The 6,304-nt window shown below is 50.5% G+C and overlaps 1 non-coding gene across 1 annotated transcript; it reads left to right on the top strand.

Moving 5' to 3' along the window:
- Positions 1-3,896: 3,896 nt before the first annotated feature.
- Positions 3,897-4,087, top strand: LOC119622243 (U2 spliceosomal RNA). Its single transcript, XR_005238909.2, has one exon. It is a non-coding gene; the product is annotated as a U2 spliceosomal RNA (small nuclear RNA).
- Positions 4,088-6,304: the final 2,217 nt, after the last annotated feature.

The following is a 6,304-nucleotide window of genomic DNA, read 5'->3' on the forward strand; positions in this document are numbered from 1 at the left end:
ACGGGGTTTCACCGGGTTAGCCAGGATGGTCTTGATCTCCTGACCTCGTGATCCCCCCGTCTGGCCCTCCCAAAGTGGTGGGATTACAGGCTTGAGCCACCGCGCCCGGCCTAGATGTTTCACATGAATTCCATAGTGGAATCTACAGTCAGAGTTCAGATTTCACCAGTTGTCCCAATAAAGTCCTTTAGATTTTTCTGGCCCAGGATCACTTGTCACTTTTGGTTGTCAGGTCTCTTTAAGTCTCCTTCGGTCTTATGTGTTGTCAGCCTTTTTTTTTTTTTTTTGAGACAGAGTCTCACCCTGTTCCCCAGGCTGGAGTGCAGTGGTGCTATCTTGGCTCACTACAACCTCCACCTCCCGGGTTCAAGCAATTCTTCTGCCTCAGCCTCCCAAGCAGCTGGGATTACAGGCGCCTGCCACCACACCAGACTAATTTTTGTATTTTTAGTAGAGACAGGGTTTCACCATGTTGGTCAGGCTGGTGTTCAACTCCTGACCTCAAATGATCCGCCCGCCTCAGCTTCCCAAAGTGCTGAAATTACAGGCGTGAGCCACTGCACCTGGCAGCCTTTTTTTTTTTTTTTGAGACGTTGTTTCGCTTTTGTCTCCCAGGCTGGAGTGCAATGGCGTGATCTTGGCTCACCACAATCTCCGCCTCCGGGGTTCAAGCGATTCTCCTGCCTCAGCCTCCCGGGTAGCTGGGGTTACAGGCATGCGCCACCACGCCCAGCTAATATTTGTATTTTTTAGTAGAGACAGGGTTTCTCCATTTTGGTCAGGCTGGTCTTGAACTCCTGACGTCAGGTGATCCGCCGGCTTCAACCTCCCAAAGTGCTGGGATTACAGGCCTGAGCCACTGTGCCTGAACTTTTTTTTTAAAAAATAATATTTTGTTTGTTTGTTTTCCTTATGGAGTCGGGGGTTAGCCATGTTGCCCAGACTGCTCTCGAACTCCTGGACTCAAGCAATCTACCCGCTTCGGCCTCCCAAAGTGCTGAGTGATGGGATTACAGGCGTGAGCCACCCCTCCCGGCCAACATCGATGTTCACGGAGGAGCCCAGGACGGTATTCTGTAGAATGAGCCTCATTTGCGGTCTTGTTCTCTTTTTTTTTTTTTTTTCTTTTTTTCTGTAGACACTGTTCAATGAGTCAAAACTTTTTTTTTTTTTTTTTAAAGAGTAAGTATGTGTCTACCAAGAGCTTTTTACTAAGCTAGGTCATTAGCAATTTAGCACGGACAGAACAGTGTTGTTTCCTGCTTACTAGTGGGAGAGACAGATAAGTGAGCAAATTGATAAACAAGAAGGCTGTTTCTTGTTCTCTTTTGAACCCGCTCCAGTAAGTCTCTTGCTCCCGGCTTTTGTCAAGGTTCCTAAATCCAAAGGCCGCTTCTCAAGCCCCAACTTCCTTTACTCATCGACTGCTTCCCACGCAGTTGAGCGTTCCCTGGTTCCGGACAAACCTTTTGGGCTTGGTTTCCGGAACACCTTGCTCTCCTGGTTTTCCTTCTGCCTGTTCTTCCTGGACTTTGGAGCGCCCCAAGGCTCATTCCTTGGCCCTCTGCTGCCTGCTGGCTACACACTCTTCCTCCTTCCGGGGAGCTCCTCCATACTCATGGTCCCCAAAGAGTCCCAGCTTGGAGTCCAGAATGGCACATCCAGCGGCCTGGCTGACACCTCCGCTTGGCCGTCTGGCTTGCCGCCTCTCGCTCGTCCTCTCCAAAACTAGTCTCCAAACAGGACATCCCGCTCCCTCCTGCACTCCGTCCCCTCAACCTTCCAACCCCGAACCGACAAACCTAGTCCTCGGCCAACTCTGAATACGGCAGTAGCTCTGGCCAAACCCTTGGAGTCACCCTCCACTCCTTTCTCTCACCCCTCATCCCAACTATCCGCAAAGGCCATCAGCTCAGCTTTCAAAGTACACCCAGAATCTGGCCACTTCTCACTCCCCGCACTGCCCCCATCCTGGCCCAAGCCCTCGCGCTCTCTTTCCTGGGAGGGTGCTATGGTCTCCTCGCCCGTCTTCCGGTTTCTCGGCCCTGACCCCCTGTGGCTTGTCTGAGCTCTCGCGTTCACAGGGAAATAGTGGTCGCTCTCACCATGCTATACTGTCCTCCCTCAGCTCGCCCCCTCCGCGGGTGGGAAGCACACGAGGCCCCGCCCGATCCGACGCCCTCCGGGGTCACCTCCCAGCCCCTGCCCCGCGCCGCCCCAGCGACTCGGTCCTCCGGACCCACCCCAGGGCGTCGAAACTGGTGGTTCCCTCGGCGGTTCCACGCCCCTCGCCTCCTTCCCGGGCAGAAGCAGCTTCGCAGCGCCACTCACGGAGCAGAGATTATCAGGGCCCGTTTCCCAAGGCTCCGCCCAGCCCTCGAACCTGTGGGAGCGAGCGTTCCCTCCCACGGGGCTGCGCCCTGGCCTCAACGAAAACTCGCGGGTCCAGACGGTTGAGAAATGGCTAGAGGGAGGGAGAGGTAAGTGCCCGTCTCCGTGTGGTCAACTATACAAAATATGTAATTACATGTCTCTAACACATTTAATAAAGTAAGCCCAGGCCCGCAGGGTGGCTCACGCCTGTAATCCCAGCACTTTGGGAGGCCTAGGCGGGCGGATTAGGAGGTCAGGAGTTGGAGACTGTTAGGCAGGGACCCAGACCGACATGGCGGCGCCACTCTGCGTAGGAGGCCCTTTGTTCCAACCGGCCCTTTGTTTTCAGACTTCCTTCCCTCTTTGAACACACCCTCAGACTTATATACATCAGAGGTTCCAGCTGGGCAGTAACACTCCCCCATGACCTGTAGCTCACCTGCATTCCACAAGTTCGTAAATAGCAGTTTCGGTTGACAGTTTCCAAAGACCCCTTCCTCATGACCCTTACTCCTGTCCTAGTAGTTTCAAGAGGCCCCAGGCCCTGTTTGCACAACCAGCTTCCCTACCTCTCAGGCTATCAGAAGCCCCTACCCTCCTCCCTCAGCGCGACTTCCTCGGTCCAAGCCCACACCTTTGGACTGAGGAACCTCCCCCGCAAGCCCTAATAAAAGGGTATTCTCACTGCCATTTGCCTTGTGTCTTCGTTCCTGGTTCGGCTCCAGCCTCTGTAAAGTTTACCTTTACAGAGACCAGTCTGGCCAACATAGTGAAACCTCGTCTCTACTAAAAATACAAAAATTTAGCCTGATGTGCTGTGTGTGCCTGTAATCCCACCTACTTGGCAGGCTGAAGCAGGAGAATCACGTGAACCCGGGAAGCGGAGGCTGCAGTGAGCGGAGATGGCGCCACTGCACGCCAGCCCGGGCAACAGTGCGAGAATTCATCTTAAATAAATAAATAAAGCAAGTCCAACGAGATTATGTTAGATGGTGGTAATAGGGGTGTTCACCAAACAATTCCTTTAACGTATGTGTGAAAAAACGTTTAAAGAAATGTTGGATGCTAGCTAGGTCAGGACTGAAAAAGAGAGGAGACAGAGAGAAAAAAAAGAGATGTTGGAAAGAAAAGCCTCATACAACTCTTCAAGTCCATTTCCTTGTGGGCTTTTCCTCTTGAAGGGCAATGAAGCTGAAGGAGCTTCCCAGCGATTCTGGTGATTCACAAGCACTCTCCTGTTCTATGCCTGGCCAGCCTACAGGGAGGACGGAGCTCAGCGCCTGAGGGGCCGGGCATGCAAATTTAAAATGGCTGTTTTGCTCGGGAGCTTTGGGAACAAAAAGAGAAAGTGAATATCCCCCCAAAGTTGTAACAGTATTACTTATGCAGTGTCACAAATTGTAACAAGGAACATCGTGTGAACCTAGGGAAGAGAGTGCTTCTTTATTTGAGGGTGATTTTTCTTACCGTGAGCTCAGGATGAGTGGGAGAAGGAGTGCTGTGGCCCCACTAAATTAGGCAGTATCGCTTCTCGGCCTTTTGGCTAAGATCAAGTGTAGTATCTGTTCTTATCAGTTTAATATCTGATACGTTCTCTATCTGAGGACAACATATTAAATGGATTTTTGAAGCAGAGTGTTGGAATAGGAGCTTGCTCCGTCCACTCCACGCATCGACCTGGTATTGCACTACTTCCAGGAACGGTGCACCCCCTTCAGGAGTCATAAATGCAAGTCATAAAAATAGGTGAGTTATGTTGCTTTAGCTGTTTTTCGACGTTTTTCCTTTTTTTGCATGGGTGTAGTGCAATGGTTGAAGCTCTTTTGTTTTCCATTGGATTGAGGGTAAGCGAGCATGAGCAAACACTTGGAAGTGTATTTTTAGGTTCCGAGGCATGATAAACTAGTATACCTGATAAACTAGATACCGCTTGTTGCCAACCTGATGTGGTAAGCGAGCACAAGCAAACACTTGGAAGTGTATTTTTAGGTTCCAAGGCATGATAAACTAGATACCTGATAAACTAGATACCGCTTGTTGCCAACCTGATGTGCCAAGAGGTGCACTGCTGATTTCTGGACTCGGACAGTTAAAACACGAAGCAAGCAGGATTATCAATCATAAGCCAACGCCAGATGCGATTTGGTTTAGTCTTAGTTACTTTTTTCTCGTTTTTCATATTATTGCCTCCCAACTGCTCTTATTTTTTTTTCCTTTTCTTTCCTTTGTTTTTTTGATACCGAGTCTCACTATGTTGCCCAGGCTGGAGTGAAGTGGCCTCATCTCAGCCCACTGCAACCTCCGCCTCCTGGGTTCAAGCGATCCTCCCGCCTCAGCCTCCCGAGTAGCACCATGATCTCAACTGGCTCATGCCAGGAGTTCGGGACGACAGGTTTCTGCCTCTAGTCGGCCCTCGGCATCCCCAGGAAAATGGAAAGTGGAAGCTGGCTCCAGGCAGACCAACGTTCCCAACCCAGAAGGGTTGGGGATTGTTAGAAAGCCCTTCCCCAGATAGCCTCACACCTGAGTCGACTTTTCTGGGACTACAGGCTTGCGCTACCACGCCTGGCTAATTTTTGTGTTTTTAGGACAGACAGAGTTTCACCATGTTGGCCAGGTTTGTCTCCTGAACTCAAGTGATCCGCCCGCCTTGGCCTCCCAAAATGCTAGAGTTACAGGCCTGAGCCACTGCGCCCGACCTTTATTTGACTTTTTAATTCATCCCGTCAGGGAGCTGAAGCCTCTTACTCAGGAATTACCAGGTACCGCGCCTGGTCCCTGCGAATAAGAAAGGTTGTTTGACTAGGAGGCCTCGTCGGAGGCATCTCGCAGTTAGCCAGGAGTGGGGAGAACTTTTTTCTCGTGGTTTGCATAGGAGCTTAACTGCAGTAGAATAAAACATCAGTTACATTTCTAAGGTCTTGACTCCAAACCTTGGCTCCTAGACAGCATCCCAGCACCCATGCAGGGCTTGGGGGAGCTCACTGTCCTAAAGGGAGGGACATAATCCTGGCTGGCTTGGCCACCTGATCTTAGAGCTCTACGACCTTGAGGGAATATAGGTGGTAGCCGGGTAGTGAATATAGCAGGCCTTTGAGTGAGACCCAGTGCTGTGCTGGGTTTGGGTCTGAACCAGCACAGGGTTGCTTAGGCATCTCAGCACAGAGAGAGACTCCATTTATTTGGGAGAAAGTAAGGGAAAAGAACAAGAGTCTGTGCCTGGTAATCCAGAGAATTCTTCCGGATCTCATCCAAGACCACCAGGGTAGTACCTCTACTGTAAGAATCACGGCATGATTGGGCTTGGGGCACACATATCCTGGAATACCCAGAAAGCCTTCCCAAGAAGGACACACAGAAACAAGACTGTGAAAAATACAATAAATGCCTAATTCTTCCATGCACACATAAAACAAACATCCACAAGCATCAAGACCATCCAAGAAAACACGATCTCACCAAACCATGTTTGGCGAGGCACCAGGAACCAATTCCAGAGAAACTGAGACATGTGACATTTCAGACAGAGAATTCAAAATAGCAATTTTGAGGAAATTTAAAGAAACTGGAGAAAATGGCCAGGCATGGTGGCTCACACCTGTAATCCCAGCACTTTGGAAGGCCGAGGCAGGCAGATCACCTGAGGTTAGGAATTCAAGACCAGTCTGACCAACATGGAGAAACCATCTCCACAAAAAATACAAAATTAGCCTAGCGTGATGGCACATGCCTATAATCCCAGCTACTCGGGAGGCTGAGGCAGGAGAATTGCTTGAACCTGGGAGGCGGAGGCTGTGGTGAGCTGAGATCATGCCATTGCATTCCAGCCTGGGCAACAAGAGAGAAACTCTGTCAGAAGGAAAGAAGGAAGGGAGGGAGGGAGGGAGAGGGAGGGAAGGAGAAAAGGAAAGGAAAGGAAAGGAAAAAAAGA

This window comes from Chlorocebus sabaeus, chromosome 16, assembly GCF_047675955.1.
Source record: "Chlorocebus sabaeus isolate Y175 chromosome 16, mChlSab1.0.hap1, whole genome shotgun sequence".
Classification (NCBI taxonomy): domain Eukaryota; kingdom Metazoa; phylum Chordata; class Mammalia; order Primates; family Cercopithecidae; genus Chlorocebus; species Chlorocebus sabaeus.